This window comes from Coffea arabica, chromosome 2e (genome assembly GCF_036785885.1).
Source record: "Coffea arabica cultivar ET-39 chromosome 2e, Coffea Arabica ET-39 HiFi, whole genome shotgun sequence".
Classification (NCBI taxonomy): Eukaryota; Viridiplantae; Streptophyta; class Magnoliopsida; order Gentianales; family Rubiaceae; genus Coffea; species Coffea arabica.
Genome location: NC_092313.1, coordinates 9,366,309 through 9,383,216, shown reverse-complemented (window position 1 = coordinate 9,383,216; position 16,908 = coordinate 9,366,309). Strand labels below are relative to the sequence as shown.

At 34.4% G+C, this 16,908-nt stretch overlaps 1 long non-coding RNA gene across 1 annotated transcript; it reads right to left on the bottom strand.

The window, feature by feature from the left end:
- Window positions 1-10,534: 10,534 nt before the first annotated feature.
- Window positions 10,535-13,138, bottom strand: LOC140036631 (uncharacterized). Its single transcript, XR_011840192.1, has 2 exons — window positions 12,014-13,138; window positions 10,535-10,951 (listed from the first exon to the last, which is right to left on the bottom strand). It is a non-coding gene; the product is annotated as an uncharacterized lncRNA (long non-coding RNA).
- Between the last annotated feature and the right edge of the window lie 3,770 nt (window positions 13,139-16,908).

Here is a 16,908-nt window from a genome sequence, read left to right as displayed (position 1 = left end):
TTAGCCCAGCTGGAAAGTACTTTCAAGTTCAGACCTAGTACAGTATGTAAGGAGCCCAATTCACAAAAGTTGCCAGTCCATGTGTCTAGCCCAGGAAAAAATTCATGAGCCTCTAGACATTAGACCCAATTTCGTTACAATCCGTGAGTAGTCGAGGGAGGCCGAACAATTGGGTATTACTGATTTAGAGAGATTCGCTGCAAGATATCTACACAAAATAAAAGCGAAAAAAGAGAAATTGTTTTCATGTTTTTGTATTTCTTTAGTGGCAGTTATAGGTGTCAAATAAACTCATTTAACTAAATTTACCTATACCTACCTATGAATAGATGGATATGGATATCTTAAGTTTTTGCATATGGGTATAAATGGGTTACCCAATAATACCCATTTATAACCCATCAAACCCAATTAATCCATTTAAAATTGTCGTCCCCCACCCATTTTTTTTTAGATTTTTTATTTTGTCATGATGTTAACTACTTTTGTTTCATTATTATTATTATTGTTTGTTGGTTTTATCTTATCATTTTATTTTATCTTAGTTTGTTAACTTGCTCATTTTTCAGCATTACCAATTTATGATAAGTTTTAAGTTCTTTTCTTACCTTTCCAAAATGAAAATTTAAATTTACACACGAAAAAAATGCTAGGGGTTCAAAATTTTTGGATTAAGTTCTTTTGTTAACTTTTATAGTACTTATTTCAATTTTTGTATTCTTATTGTTCAATTATTAAATAGTATGTAATTTTGCGACATAGAGTACGGATGGAAAAAAAAATTGGTAATTAGGCTTATTGAACATTATAAGTAAATATTTAAAACTAATGATGGTTGCAAAGGGTGGTATAAATTGATAACTTAGTTTGCAAAAATGAATTTAAATGAGTTTACAAAAAATTTAAAATAAATGGGTTATAAATGGGTCATTAGGTTACCCAATTTATTTTTTTGACTTACCTATTTATACCCATCTAATTAAATGGGTATAAATGGGTTGACTCGCTTATACACATTACCCATTTTAACCAATCCAAACCCGTTCAAGTCACCCATTTTAACACCTCTAGTAGCAGTTTTAACTTGATTGCAAGAGGTATTGGAACTTACTATTTGTTATACTCTTTGACCTTTTTTTAAAATTTATTTATAGCAAAGAAGTAGTTATGGTTGATGTTCAAGTAATGAGTCTAGGATTCACAATAAGCTTCATGTCTGATAATTAACTGAATTTGGATAAATAAACTCCATTAGGTGTGTACTGTTCATTACTGGTACCTAATGTTTAATATTAGAGAAAACCTTTGATGGTTTTCTCAGTTATATGGAAGAATTTTGTGTCAACAAGCTTACTAATGTTTGATAAATGCACATTTTTAAGTTGTGATAAATATGCCAAATTTCTTTGATTAATATTGTTGAGTGAAACCATATGTCTTGAATTAATACACCCACGCAAGAACTTTTTATTTTCATGCTCAACTTGTTATATTGTACCTAAAGCAAACGAAAAAAACCTATTCTCTTTCAATTTTCCCTGTATGATTTTATGTGTTTTAATTTGCAAGGAATCTTCTGTCTCACTTTTTATTATATTGTTGTTTCTTCTTCATAAACATCATATTTGAGTTCTTTTTTATTTTCTTAAGATCCAATAACTATTAATTGAATAATACACAAAATTTAACAAAGTCAACAACTCAAAATGCATAAAAATGAGATTTTGTATGAATTTTCTACTATATTTTTTAATTTTCTATAATATATTATTTTTTTGAAACTGTTGTATTTATTTATTTTACTCAATTAATAGTTATTGGATCGTAAAGAAACAAAAAAGAACTAAAATATGATAATTATAAAGAAGAAATAGCACTATAATAAAAAGTGGGACAGAGAATAGCACAGGAAGATCCATTGCGGTTTTAATTCCCTTCTTGTGTTATTTTCTAGTTGACCTTTTCTCCATGGCAAAGATCTGCAGAGATAGTATTAACTCTGTCAGAGGGGAACTACAAGTCTTTATGATTATCTGAAGCTCTGATCTTCGCGTTGCTGAAGATTGAAGATCTGTCAACATCTTTAGGTGGTTTCCAAATATTGTCAGAAGGAGATCGACCTTACACTTGTGAGATTGAGATTGTGAATTAACGTCTCCAACGTTAGCCCTAAATACATCTGGGCGTGCACCACAACCAGCATGCTTTCGGTTGCTATGAAGCTAAGGCACCTTGAGGTTAATTTGCTGTCAAGAAAAAAAATGATCCCGTCTTCAGGTACTTCTTCTTCAACATTATCTTCAAATGACATTTAGCTTTTCAACTCATCTTTTTGGTTTCGTTTCCTAACCTTCAAAACGATATATATATATATATGAGGAAACTAAGGCATTTTGGTCAGGAATAACATGATTTTCATACAAGGGAACCCTTGAACAAAGTTATGGCGCACATCCTACTAAACCAATAGGGCTTAAGATTTGGGAAGTCTTAGAAGCCAAAAAGTTAGGGATAACAATTTGAGGGCATATACGGGTTTTCTTGTAATCTCGGTCTAAGGGACAGGTAAACTTAAGGATATGACCAGTCAATTGCATAGAGATCAAAAGACCGGCAGTGTATATTAGCTCATGAACCTATTATATGTTAAGGCATTCTTTTCCCCGATGAACGAAAATGATCGGTAATTACCAAGCAACATATGTGAGGTTGGGTTGGTGTGTGTGTGTGTGTGATTTCCTCCACCTAAAAGGGTTAAGTTGTTAGTAGAGCTTTCAAAATAGAGTTGGGTGTATAACGTCGCCAGTGTTTTGTTTCCAAACATGTCGGGTTAATCGTGAGTTAAAAATGAATACTCCCTTCAAAAAGATAACTACCACTTAAGGAATATACACTTTGCATTTTCCACCGGACCTTTAGGTTCCGTGTGTTTGATACGAAAGCCTTGTAAGAAGGTGTGTCGCGAAAAAAGTGAAGTGAGGCGAGGCGAGGTAAAGGAAAAGGAAACTAATCTTTCCACATGTATATGATTAAGAAGAAAATGATACAAGAAAATACAAATTCTTATGTTTGTTTAGCCGGAAAGTTGCGAAAAAATTGGATAGTGTGTTCCTTAACAGAAAATATTCAATATTGAACTTCTTCATTTTTGGTATTTAATATATGTAAAAACATATAATAATTATAACATTTTGCATGTTGGAAGAGTTGTTTACTTAAAAATTAATCACATTCTTTAACAACAGGTTTATATATGCACATGTATATGTGTGTATTGTGTGTATAAGTTATTTCAAAAATATATAGACATAAAAAGGAGCATAAAATGTAAAAGACAAAAAACACTAATGTCATATAAATTCAATAAATTACTAATTCATTAATTGTATAAAAAATGCCAAAAAAATATAAAATTTTCTTCTGAGACTAAGTTATCACGTAAAATATCCTTTTGATACTAGGTACTAAGTTTAAGGGCTAATAATTTTATCAATTAAAATATTCTTCTGACACTAAGTACTAAGTTTAAGAACTAATTATTTTTTCAAAAGGATATTTTACATTTTTTGGCAATTTTTATTAATAAATAAAAATAAAATGTCTAACTACAAGCCGGTTGTTTGAAGGGAAAATCATTCAAAATGTCCATTACATTTTACAAAATAACTTTTTTCGTCCTTCGCTTTTAAAAATATAATTTTACGTCCCTTACAAATTCACATTGGTCAAATTTCGTTCCTACTTAGGTTTCCGACTAGTTTTTTGTCGGAATTCACAACGTGCCTTGCACGTAATCATATTTTAAGGGCAAATTTGTCAAATCAAATTTTATATAATTCGATTCATAATCCCTCACATTTCATAAAATAAATTTTTTCGTCTCTTACATTTCACAAAATGAATTTTTTCATCCTTCACATTTTTCAAAATGAATTTTTTCATCTTTTATTGATCATGTGTGTGAATAATTTTTTTAAATCCATATATATATTTATTTGATTTCACCTAAACAGTACGAATAGCATGTGAAATCAAATAGAGATATATTACACACCATTCGTATTGCTCCAGTGAAATCAAATAGATATATACATGGGTTTAAAAAAATTATTAATTTTTCACTTATATTCATTTTCTTTTACTCGAAATTTGAAAATAAAAGAAGGCATTTAATCCTAAATATTATCGAGTGTTTACATCGAATTAAATTTGGATAGAAAAAGTAAACAAAAGAAAAGTATAACAAAAAGAAATAAGTGATTGGCACTTTCAAATTTTAACAAAATCACAAGGCAAGTAATTCAACTGTTGGTCTTAAAAGTGTCGAGTAGAAATTTCAGATTTAAACTGAAATTTGTTAGCACACTTATAGAATTCGAGTTAGGACCCATTAATTAGATGACCTTATTATACAACTTAATAAATAAATTATTACCAAAATAGAAATGTCACAAATATTGAATAGGTTTAAATGGTGAAATCATATAAATATATAAATGGATTTCAAACAAAATTATAGTTTTAAACCCCTATATATATCTATTGAATAGTATGTGTATAACTACGATTAGCATGATTAGATAAAATCCAATAGAGATAAATTACATGTTATTCATACTATTCAGGTAAAATCAAATAGACATACACGTGGGTTTATACAAAAAAAGCTATTCGTATACATGATCAATGAGGGATGAAAAAATTCATTTTTTCAAATGTGAGGAACGAAACAACTCATTTTGTAAAATGTTAGGGATGAAAAAATTCATTTTGTGAAATGTGAAGGACTATGAATTAGATTATGTAAAAATTTGATTTGACAATTTTGCCCTTAAAAATGATCACATGCAAGTCACGTGGTGGATTTCGGCCAAAAACTAGTGAGAAACCTAGGTAGGGACCAAATTTGGTCAATGTGAATTTGTAAGGGACGTAAAATTACACTTTTAAAAGTGAGGGACGAAAAAAGTCATGTTGTAAAATGTGAGAGACGTTTTGAACGATTTTCCCTTGTTTGAATTATAAATTCTAAGATATTCTAATTTATGTAAAAGTTTAGAATGCAGGAAATAGTTTAGAAAGAAAGAAATTGTAAAAAAAAAAAATCTAATTAGTTTAAACTTTCCCATGATTCACTTTCCAATCAAGGAAAAATTTTACAGAAAAATGAACGGAAAATTTTATGCGGTGGATCCCATAAGTTTCCTCGCTAACAAACTTTCAAAACTTGGAGGAAAGTTATTTTCCTTCGGTTACCTTGATGAACAAACACTATCTTAAAGATAGGAAAAATTTATCTATTTTGTGAAACAGCTGGAGGAGATTTTCACACTCTTTAATTGGCTGTTTGTTTTGAAGGGCCAAAAAAAAAAAAAAAACAGGTCTAGTTTGATTTGGATTTGTTGACGAGGCATGAGACAGTTTAGTATTCATCCAATAAGTTAAGAAGCAGTACTTATGTTCGGGAGGCGCACCTTTTAATGTAGTTTAGCCTAAGAAACGTCAAAGGCAAGGAGTGGTGGGGAGGAGGGGGGGGGGGTGTTGCACGGCGCTTTGCCTATATTGAAAGCGCTGTTTGCGATTGGATGGCAGTCACAGGTCGGTGGAACAGATAACGGTGGGGGCGCCAGCGTCTACCACTCAGCTTAATAATAATAGTACCACTGCTTCCAGCTGATGATGCTGTTTCTCTTCCTCAACCACCCCGCCGCCCGCCGGCCCCTTCCCTCCACTCCACCTCACCCAGAAACACACAACACACAGTCACACACCAGCAGAACAAGAAACATCCATTCCTCAGCAACAGATTACTACTACTTGAGATCTAAATTATTTTGTCTGCACCAAGCGTGCCATGAAAAAGCAGCTGGCTAGTAGAATTTTCCATTTCAAACATTTGGCAAATTAAAACGCTACAAGCAGGACGCATTTCAGAATCCTTCAATATGTGTACTTCACTAAGCATGCATGAAAAATACCATATAAATACTTATAAGATGCATGGTTAAAGCAGATTTTACACACATGATCTAGCAACTTGCCTTAAGTTTGATGCTGATTCAAGCGAAATCCAGACTACTTCTTAGTCCTTTTTTTTGTTTCACCGAACCATTAGCATTCCGCAGACTCTGATATATACATGTGTTAAAATTTTGCCAGACATCACAGCCAAAGAAGAACCTGGATGATTGACTAAATTCATCAGGAAAACTTGATCTCAGTTATTAATAGTAATAGATAGAAGTGTGCAGGTAGGGCTTGGAACGGAATTAAATACGCATTAATTTACCGTGTCATAAAAACAGTGCCATACTAATCATATACACATACACATCTATGATGTCAACTCGATGCAGATTCATCTTATAAATACGTGCACATTTATAATGTGCAAGAATTGATGCACAGACTAGAATGATGACAATGGGATCGATGGACAATCAACCATCCACGTCTTACTGTGCAAATATGTCCTCCCTCCTCCCAACCCACAAAAGTAACGTTCTCTCGTGCTCAACTTGACGGACGGTACGTCCCTCTTGCATCCTCCATCTTTACTACCTGTACTAACATCCAATTCACAGTTTTAGGCTTCTTCGGTTAACTGCCTTTTTGTTGGCTTGTGGTCCATTGTTCATCTGATGTCGACACAAAAAGAAATAGGCAGGCCACAAGAAGTAGTAGATGGTATTATTCATCTGTCAACGTAAAACATTAGCCTTACGCAGCAGGAGCTGATCACCGTGATTTTTTTGTCGTGGTCCCTCTTAACTGGGTACGAAAATTTTGATTATTTGGTTTTGGAATTATTTGTTAAGCCATTAGATTTGGGTAGGGACATTTTAGATTTCATCGTACGATTGATTCTTCATTGCTGAACCATTATCTCATGCATCTTTCAACATTGTCTCAAACTGGGACCATAGATTTTAAATGCTGACCTACAAAAGCACCAGCCCATCATCCAGCTATAACAAACGGCTTCTTCATTGGCCTGTAATGAAGAATCTGGTATAGTGGACTGATAAAATTCCTCGCGCTTTCTACCCTTTTTTATATAACTTGCTCATGTTGCATTCAAGAAGTTGGGGCGTAGAACTACCCAAAAAATTTGGTGCTTAGATGAACCAGTCATGAGCTGGTTATGATTTTGATCAGACTAGCTATGACCTGCAGAATTGCTGTGGACCATCAATTCTTTCGCCATCACTTTGCTGTGTATAAAAGGGTAATGACTAAGAACATCCTTCAAGTCGGGAACTGATGGAGACAAAGTCTGACAAGTTGTGAACAGAAGTCTACATTTCACTGTCTAAAAACTGTTATCAAAACAAAGGATTTTGGAGACATGTTTAAGACAGATTAAAGGATAATAGTAGTATTTTTCTTTTGAGAATAAGAAAACAGAAGCTGTCCCAAACCTTTGCTTTTTGCAAGTTTTTGTTTTTTCAGCTCAAAATAACCTAAAGCCAAAAGTGAAAACTAACAATATATAGAATCTCAAAAGAAATTTTTAGCTTATAGAGGAATAAAACTAGCTTGTGTTAGTTTAGCAAGAGATATTAAACCCAAAAGCTGAGGGCAATAACTACAGCCAATTCTTGGAGTTTTCTTAATTCGAGAAAAAGCCCTTTTCTATCTGAATTCCTTTCTATACGAACGTTGTCAATTGATCATAATGATCCTGATTTTCTCTTGAATTAATGTTATTTGCACTGTAAGGTGGAAGTAAAAATTGCCCAGACGCGACTGCTTGTGGATCAGTTCTTCTGCCTATATATATATATATATATATATTGGGAGACGCACAAATTTGGGAAGGATTGGCAACTGTTTGTTCCAAGCACTCCACCTTCACTTTCAACTAATGAATCTGACTCAAATATCGAAGCCCAAATAATTCATATATGATAACTACCCAAAGCAGTAGCAATCAAGTTTCATGAATATTTGCTAAATAATACATATAAAATCTCGAATAGAACTGCGGAAACTAAGAAAGAAACATCAAATCATTTAATAGAAAGCCAATCAAACCTCATTCATCGTAAAGAAATTCTTGCCTAATTCGTAGTACGAGATATTTTTGCTTTAACCAATTAAAGGGTCTTTTTTTCAAAATTATTTTCTGCAATTTTTTTTTTTTCTAAATTCATGACCTTTTAAGATATTAAATCAACAAGCCAGCTTTTAGAGAATCGTATAAGAAGACAAAAGTACCTCCTTTATGTAATAGGAAGTTTTGTTACCTAAACAATTATATGGGTGTTTAGTCATTTCCTTTAGCGAAAAATTAAGAGTGGAGTACATGAAATTAACTTAAGCTATCAATTTCTAACATGATCATTTTCACCATCTTCAACATGTCTTTTTATTTGTTTAAATTTAGTACTATCAGAGCGTGTTTGAATTGCAAATTTATCTCAAACAATATTTCGCTTGCATCATAAACACATTTCCCAATCCACCTTTTTTATATTTTCAATTACTGTTTATCTCACATACATCACATCACAAAAAATGTTACAGTAATTATTCCAAATAATATTTCAAATAATACACTATTAATTTTGTCCAATCTCATGAGTCAACAGGTGCATGCATGGATTTGAGATTCAGAAGTGTAATATTTCTTAGAGGTCTAATAATTTTGAAATAATAGTTGAGAGCAGTGAAGGTAAAAGTATGAATGAACAGGTCGCAAGTACCAAATCATATTCGTTCCGACCATTTGTAGATGTAACCATGTTGTTTTGTCTAAAGGAAGAAAGAAAAGATAAAGAAGACATTACATTGTTTACCATACAACACTAGATTGTCTCATCTCATGTGATACAGCCCAGAGATATTGATTTTCAAAGAAAACCATGTTGAATTTCCTCTATGTTTGGAGGTGATTTCCTACATCATGATTTAGGGATCATGAAATGCAAAAAGCCGGAAGACCAGTGTTCCAAATAAACAATCATATAGAGCAGAAATAGATGATTGAAACTACTAGAATTCCTTCTAAAGTTATTTGAATTTGCAGATCTGTAATGATGGGATGTCTCATGACAGGTTTTACTAATGGTCCAATGCTTCTATATGAACCCTTTCCGTGTGCGCATCCAAAGCCACATATATCCTTCCCATGTCTGAATCCTTAAACTTCCCAATTCTCTAAAATCTTAAACCACATTCAAGTTTCGACCGTGCAGAAGAGGTTTATACTGACTCTTAGAAAGCATGCCATGTGTGAGAAAATGTGATGATACATCGCTTTTCCAGTCCTATTTCAAACCAGAAATTGTAATGGAAAGATTCCTGACCTTTGTGTTCTTAATTTTCCAATAAATGGATTCTAAATCTCCCACGTCATTTCTCTTTCATGGAGTCGGGACCATCCACTTTTTTTTTTTTTTCCTTTATCTTTAATTCAGGACAAAAGGATAAGTTACAACACAACAAGTCACAACTGGTGAAATAAGTACTAGCATTATCCTTGTCTATAACTCATAACTACAAATCTCAACCTTGAAATCTTTTACTCTTGAATTTTGGTTTCTTTTATTCTTGGAGTTTCAACCTCGCGTTACCCTTATCTATAATTCAGATTTTTTAACTATAAAACGTTTGACCGGATATGTAAATTTTTTTTATTTTTTTAATTTTCAAGCGTACTCGTGCGCAAGATGGATGACTATTTTCCGGCCTCTCTCCCTCCCTATGTGTGCAAATGTACAAAGCAGAAACAATGCATTGAGTGCAATGACAATTATAAGAGATGGTTAACGTTCTTGTAATTTAATTTCTACTATTACTAGATCATTTTTAATGGGTTATATATTAAGGGATACGTTGTGACAAAGTTTAATTTCATAAAGACTAGGCAAAAAATAAAAACAAAAATAAAAAAGTTTGTCACCACTCCTTTATATGAATGGTATAGAATGCATGAGGCATGAATTTTTCATGGTCTATCTAAATATGTGCTAATTACTGATTAGACGTACATCTGAGTTTGTTTAATTGTCTGGAATAGAGCGACAATAAGGATGACCTAACTAATCCTTAGGTAGACAAGAATGAAGGGCACCTATATATGTGTAGGGGTTGTGTTTGTTTCAAGAGGTCTCCAAGCAAGAGCTGATGGAAAGCCAGTGTATTTCTTAGTAAAATGGAGTACTTTAAAACACAATCCAGGCTTTTCCTTAACCCCAAAAACAGAAGGAAAAATGTAAGCTATGAGCAGGATCCAATTTCAATGATCAGGATCTGGTTTCTAGACAAATTTGAAACTATTTTGTTTTAGTAAAAGTTGAGGAGCTTCCATTAACCAATAATGAACTGCCAATTTTGCATCTTGCAAATATAAGAATGCAACTGGCAGCAACTATTAGAGGTGAGAGCAAAGTTACAAAACATAATTCGACCGGCCCGTACAGCTACCAGGGATAATGGCAAAGACTTTCTGGCGAAAATGCTGCTGGCGCTAAGGGTGGTAAAACTTTGCAGGAGGAAGGAAATTACTTGAAAACTTATCAGCAAAAGATAATTGAAATGAATTTGCATTACTTGAATGATGGAGTAATAAATGAAAATGGCATAATTGACCATGATCTATGGAGATAAATGACTAGTTTAGCAATGCTTTGACGTAATTTTGACAACAATATTACCACTGTCACCATCATCTCTTAACCCTTGAGCATTTGATCCAACAATGTGAAACTGCAACTAGTATGATGATAATGTTAATTATATGCTCCCAAAACTCAAGATGGATGTATGAATACATATATAGTTGAATCCAAATGGACAATTTTTTCCCCCGCAAAGAAATCAAATCCACATTCATCATCCTGCGAAGCTAAATTGCTGTGATCCTTTGATGGAAATTTGCCATTGGAAACCATTATTAACCTTCCATTTTACTTCATAGCATGAGATCGCCATAAGGTTCCCTAACCTGCTCAATGAATATGAATTTAAACCTCTTGTGATATACATACGGTGAACTTTAAACTTGTCATAGCAATATGAGGATTAATCAGCGAGCCAATTTTTTTATTCATCGGCAGCATTTGCATTAGCTATTGAAAGCTAGCAAGGCTACATGCAATGGACTTCCCCTGTACTAGGGATAAAGGTTGTTAATATTTTCATTGATTCAAGCAGCTGTCGACCAAACATGTTGTCTTTCTTCAGTACATATAATCCGTCACGAGAATGCATCTCCTATTGCTGTACATTCACGAGTTAATCCTCAGATCAAAGGTAACGAACAATGATGAAAGAACATGTATATATTCCTTAGCGCTTTTCTTCAGTTTATGCTCTTACCAATTTACGTGTACCAACTATTCCTTTTTAAGGTGTGTCTAATCAACAAGACAACAATAAGTGAGAGTGTACATGTAAGGAAGCAAGAAACTGCTGAAATCTTTAATGAAACAGTACTTCCATGACTATTCCTCTTAAAATGAAAGGTACCATTAAGACAAGAAATTGTGCAGGTGCCAGTACTATATGTTACCATCTTTTTCAGAGAATTGATGATAAAAAACGTCCCTGCAGGATTTCTTCCTTTCAGAGAATTCAACATCTCAAGACACAAAAAACGTCCTTGTTACACATGCATAAGGCACCGAAACATGAAACGTTTATGATGATAAATGCATCTTGCTAATTGTCAATGATGTCCGAGATATTTTACTGTGTAACATACACTTAATCATTTAAATCAGTACTTAACTACTTAAGAGAAACAACCCAAGGAACTTTTTTCTTCTACCCCAATGTAATTAAAACATCTAGAACTGGATGTCTTGTAACCCACCAACAATCTTGATTATTTTGGGAACCTTGAGAGATTAGTAGTACTGGTGAGTAAAAATGTGAAGTACAAGCATCAGAAACAAGTTCGTGTATGATGAGTGATCAGTCTATAAATATTGTATGTCTATACGAGAGTACGGGTGTGCGGGGGTACTGATTTTTCCTATTAAAAGAATGGATTGAGTTCACTGACCTTTGAAGCACAATTCTAGATGTGGAAACACATATGTATCTTGAAATTTTTGATACATATAATTCGGTGTTTCTTGCTGCTGCTCTAGTTGTCTGCAAATATGAGCTAAAAAGTAAAAACAGGTGAAATTAATATCGAACAGATAGATAACAAACGCATATCAGTATCAAATTCAAGTAGTGGTGCACATAAAATATCCACCAAATATCCACCGAAAAAAAAAAGCAGTAGCACCCAAGCACTTGGAAGAAATACAAAAACTAATTGTCCTTGCATCTGAAAAGTTCTCGAGTTACTGATTGCTGATGCAGCATCATCAAGATTCCCACATAAGAAATTCGGGCACATACTTTTAAATCGTACCAAAATTTGTGTGTGAATCTTGATGATGCCGCACCTGCAACCATCAACTTGGTATTCATCTGTCTGTGTCTGTGATAGAACAGAATCATGACTAGACGGATCATAAACCGCCAGATCCCTTGGTTGGACATACAAGGTCATTTCGGATCAAAATTTTAGCATTTGGATGGCCATTGGAGAGAGTGGAAAAAGGTAATCCAGCGAGAATGGACCAAAGATGGATGGTACCCTAAGATATCTATGACCAAAAAGAGAGCCAAAAAGGAAAAATCTGAAATACTTCTAAGCATTGAAGTGGCTATAGCCTTTCCCTTTCGCGCACTCTTACTAGTTAAGCTTGAAAAAAGAATGGAAAGTTATTCCCAAAAAAAAGAGAAAATAATGGAAAGTTAACTGCCTAGAGCAGTGATAACATAATCAGAGACAGAAATGAACACAGAGAACATCCTATATTTCCCAGCCGCCAAAGGTATATAACCATTGGGATCCTGAAAAAAGCCACCATGAAATAGGGAAAAAGCTCCTATGGTTTGTAACTGAAAGAATTAGAGAAGTGGATCCTATGAAAAGAGAAGAAATATACTATGGTGAAACAAAGAAGGGTTATAAAACACATGGTGGAGAAAGGTGAGATGACAGTGAACTGCCAAAGCATGAACGTGTAATAATGGAATATGGATGAAGAGAAGAAAAGGGTATTCAGGAAAAAGTGTAAAAAGTATCAGCCATGGGAGAAACTGGAGAGATCGGAGGGGGGGGGGGGGGGGGGGGAAGAAAGTAGGGTGGAGGGACTTCAGCCGAGAGACGACCGAGGAAAGAAATAGTGCGACCAAAGTTGGGGAAGTTGCGGATTGAGGAAGAGACTAATATGTGTACACAATATATACACAGTATGAGCGCCCATTAGTTGGGGATTTTCTTTAGTCACCGGTGGTTGCGTGAAACTTTGGTGATATTTATTCTATTGATTGGAGGCTTTAAAAATCAGAATGTGATCCAAGACACATTTTGATTTGCATTATATTGTAAGAAATCTTTTATTTTTGGAAGCAAAGATCTGCCTTCCGTATGAGAGAATCAATTTTTCAATAACTTCTTGGTTTAGAGTGTGTACACTATCTTTGCTAGATATACTAACATATATAATAGCTAGTTTAAATTAAAATTTTACATATATGTATACAGTGTGAACACTAATCTTTATTAGATATACTAACATATATAACAACTAGTTTAAATTTAAATTTAAATGTCAAATTTTACACATATGTATACAGTGTGAACACTATCTTTATTGAATATACTAAGATATATAACAGCTAGTTTAAATTTAAATTTAAATTTTAAATTTTATACATATGTCATGCATGCAACTGAGAAAGTGAAGGAAAGAAAGGTTTTTTTTTTTTTTTTTTTGAGAGAGTCAATTCTTCCAATTTTCTTTTTGTTAGGTTTGCTTGTTTTCAAGAAAAAGTGTGGCAAAGTAACGGGAAAAAAATTATTTTTTCCTTTATGCATGTATAATTACTAGGAAAGTTTTGAAAACTTTTCTTCACTTCCTTGCATTTTGTGTCATGCAAATTTCGCAAAATTTTGAAAGAAAATAGTAATTACATACAAAAATATTAATAACTATCACCAATATCACCAACTGTTACTAACTTCTCATTTTATCCCAACTTTTTGTTGATAACCAAAAAGTGGTTTTCATTTTCTTTTACTTCACTTTTTTCATTCTACTTTCCCTCTATCTGAATAAAATCTTAGAATTCTCTTGGGAAATTTAAATGAAAAATCCTTTTTAAAAGAATTCATATTGTTTCTTCATTTTTTTTTCTCCATATGGGAAAGAAGTATTGTGTACTGGTCTTGTACAAGAAGGAATGAATTCAAAGAGAGAAAGATAGAAATAAAGGTATAGAAGAAAGAGAAGGGTATGAGCGGAAAGAAGACTGAGATATTATAGATGAAATGAGAATTGTTTACATTCAAAATCTACATCTCTTCTCTTCCTTCCCTGCTTTATACTAGTTTCTGGTTTTTTTAACAATATAACCAACGCATGCAATACGAAATGACTCACATGCAAGATCAAATAACCAGCACATGTAATCTGTTATTTGGAATATTTCTTCCTAACTAACTTCCTGATGTCAGCTAACTTGGCTTCAGCTTCAGCCATTGCAGTTGCCCTCCTTTCAAACAATCCTAGTTTCCAGGATTGAAGGTTGGGAATTGGCTTTGTATAACAGTCAAATCCTCCCAGGTAGCATCCTCCTCATTCATGTTCTTCCAGCAAATTAAGACCTGTTCCACCTGCTGGCCATCCCTGTCAATCATTTTTTTGTCCAGGACTGCAGTGGGGGCAGTAGTGTAGAACCCTTCCTCTGAGACTTGTGGCAATTCATTGCTTATAGGAGCTCCCTTAGACGTTGGTTTCAAAAGTGAAACATGGAAAACAGGATGAATAGCACCACCATGTGGAAGCTTGAGTCTATAAGCAACTGATCCAATCTTCTTTTCCACTTGATATGGCCCATAATACTTGGCTGTCAGCTTCAAGTTCCTCCTTAGTGCTACTGTAGTCTATCTATAAGGCTGCAACTTGAGATACACCCAATCACCCTCAACAAAAGACCTGCCTATTCTATGTTTATCTGCAAACTGCTTTATTCAGTTCTGAGCCTGCAATAAATTTTTCCTGAGCAATGTATTCCAGTTCACCATTTCCTTTATCCAATCCTCCACAGCAGCAACTTGAGTATCACCTGTGTTTAGACTCAGTTGGGGTGGTTTATAGCCATATAAAGCTTGGAACGGTGTCATCTGCAAACTGGAGTGGAAATTAGTATTGTACCACCATTCAGCTGCAGGTAAACAATTTTCCAATGGCCTGGTTGCTGCAAGCACATGGCTCTTAAGTAAGTCTCTAAACACCTATTCACCCTCTCAGTTTGTCCATCAGACTGAGGGTGATAGGAAGAAGAGAAACTAAGATCAGTCCCTACTTGCTGAAAGAGCTCCTGCCAGAATATGCTGGTGAACACTTTGTCTCTATCCGATACAATCCCTTTTGGCAGACCATGTAACCTAAATATTTGGTCGAAGAATACCTGAGCAACACTCTTAGCAGTGTAATGAGAAGTCATGGAGGTGAAGTGAGCATATTTTGTAAATCTGTCTGTCTACCACCATAAAAATGACATCATAACCATAAGATTTGGGTAGTCCTTCAATAAAATCCATAGAAATTTCCTGCCATGCTTGCTCAGGAATTGATAATGGCCGCAACAGTCCTGGGTAGTGGCAATGCTCCCCTTTACTTCTCTTGCAAATGTCACAAGATTGTACGTAAGCCTCCATATCCTTTTTCATTCCTGACCAATAGAAATAGTTCTTCATTCTCTGGTATGTTCCCTGGTTTCCCAAGTGTCCTCCAATAGCAGAATCATGCATGCAGTTTATGAGCTGTGATCTTAACTCTGAGTTACTCCCAATATACACCCTTCCTATATACCTGATAACCCCTTGTTGATATGTGTAGTCTTGCACACTAGATTTGTCCACAGTTAGTGCAGTCAGTAGTTCCTTGGCCTTCTCATCTCCATTATAGCTGCTTGAGACCCTTGCTAACCATAATGGTTTTGCTGTGGAGATAGCATGGATCTGCACCTCCTCACTATCAAACCCATCGACTCTTCCTTCCAACCTTCTAGATAGAGCATCAGCCACCAAATTATCCCTACCCCTTTTATATTGGATCTCATAGTCTAATCTCATAAGCTTTGCCAACCATTTTTGCTAGAGAGGTGTAGTGATTTTTTGTTCCAATAAGTACTTCAAACTTTCATGATCAGTTTTGATTATGAAGTGAGTTCCTAGCAAGTAGTGTCTCCATTTCCCCATTGCAGTAATCAATGACAATAACTGCTTTTCATATATGGACAGTGTTTGATTCTTGGGTCCAAGTGCTTGACTCATGAAGGCAATAGGCCTACCTTGCTGCATCAAAACTGCTCCAATGGCCTTTTAGCTAGCATCAGTTTCCAATACAAATGTTCCTGAGAAGTCAGATAGTACTAGTACAGGAGCTTGAGTCATAGCCTGTTTGAGTTCCTGGAAAGCATGCTCAGCTTGTTCATCCCACTCAAAATCTTCCTTTTTGAGCAGGTTAGTTAAAGGTTTAGCTATCTTCCCATATCCTTGCACAAATCTCCGGTAGTAACCTGTCAGTCCCAAAAAGCCTCTTAAACCTTTAACAATGGTAGGGGATGGCCAGGACAACATGGCTCACTTTTCCAGGATCAGCAGAGACTCCTTCACCAGTAACTATATGCCCCAAATACTCTACTCTATCTTGCCCAAATGAACACTTAGACATTTTTGCATATAAGGAGTGATTTCTGAGGATGTCAAGAACAAGGAAGAGATGTTTGAGATGGGAGTCAAGATCTGGACTGTAAACTAGAATGTCATCAAAAAATACTAGCACAAATTTTCGAATGAAAGGTTCAAATACGGAGTTCATTAAA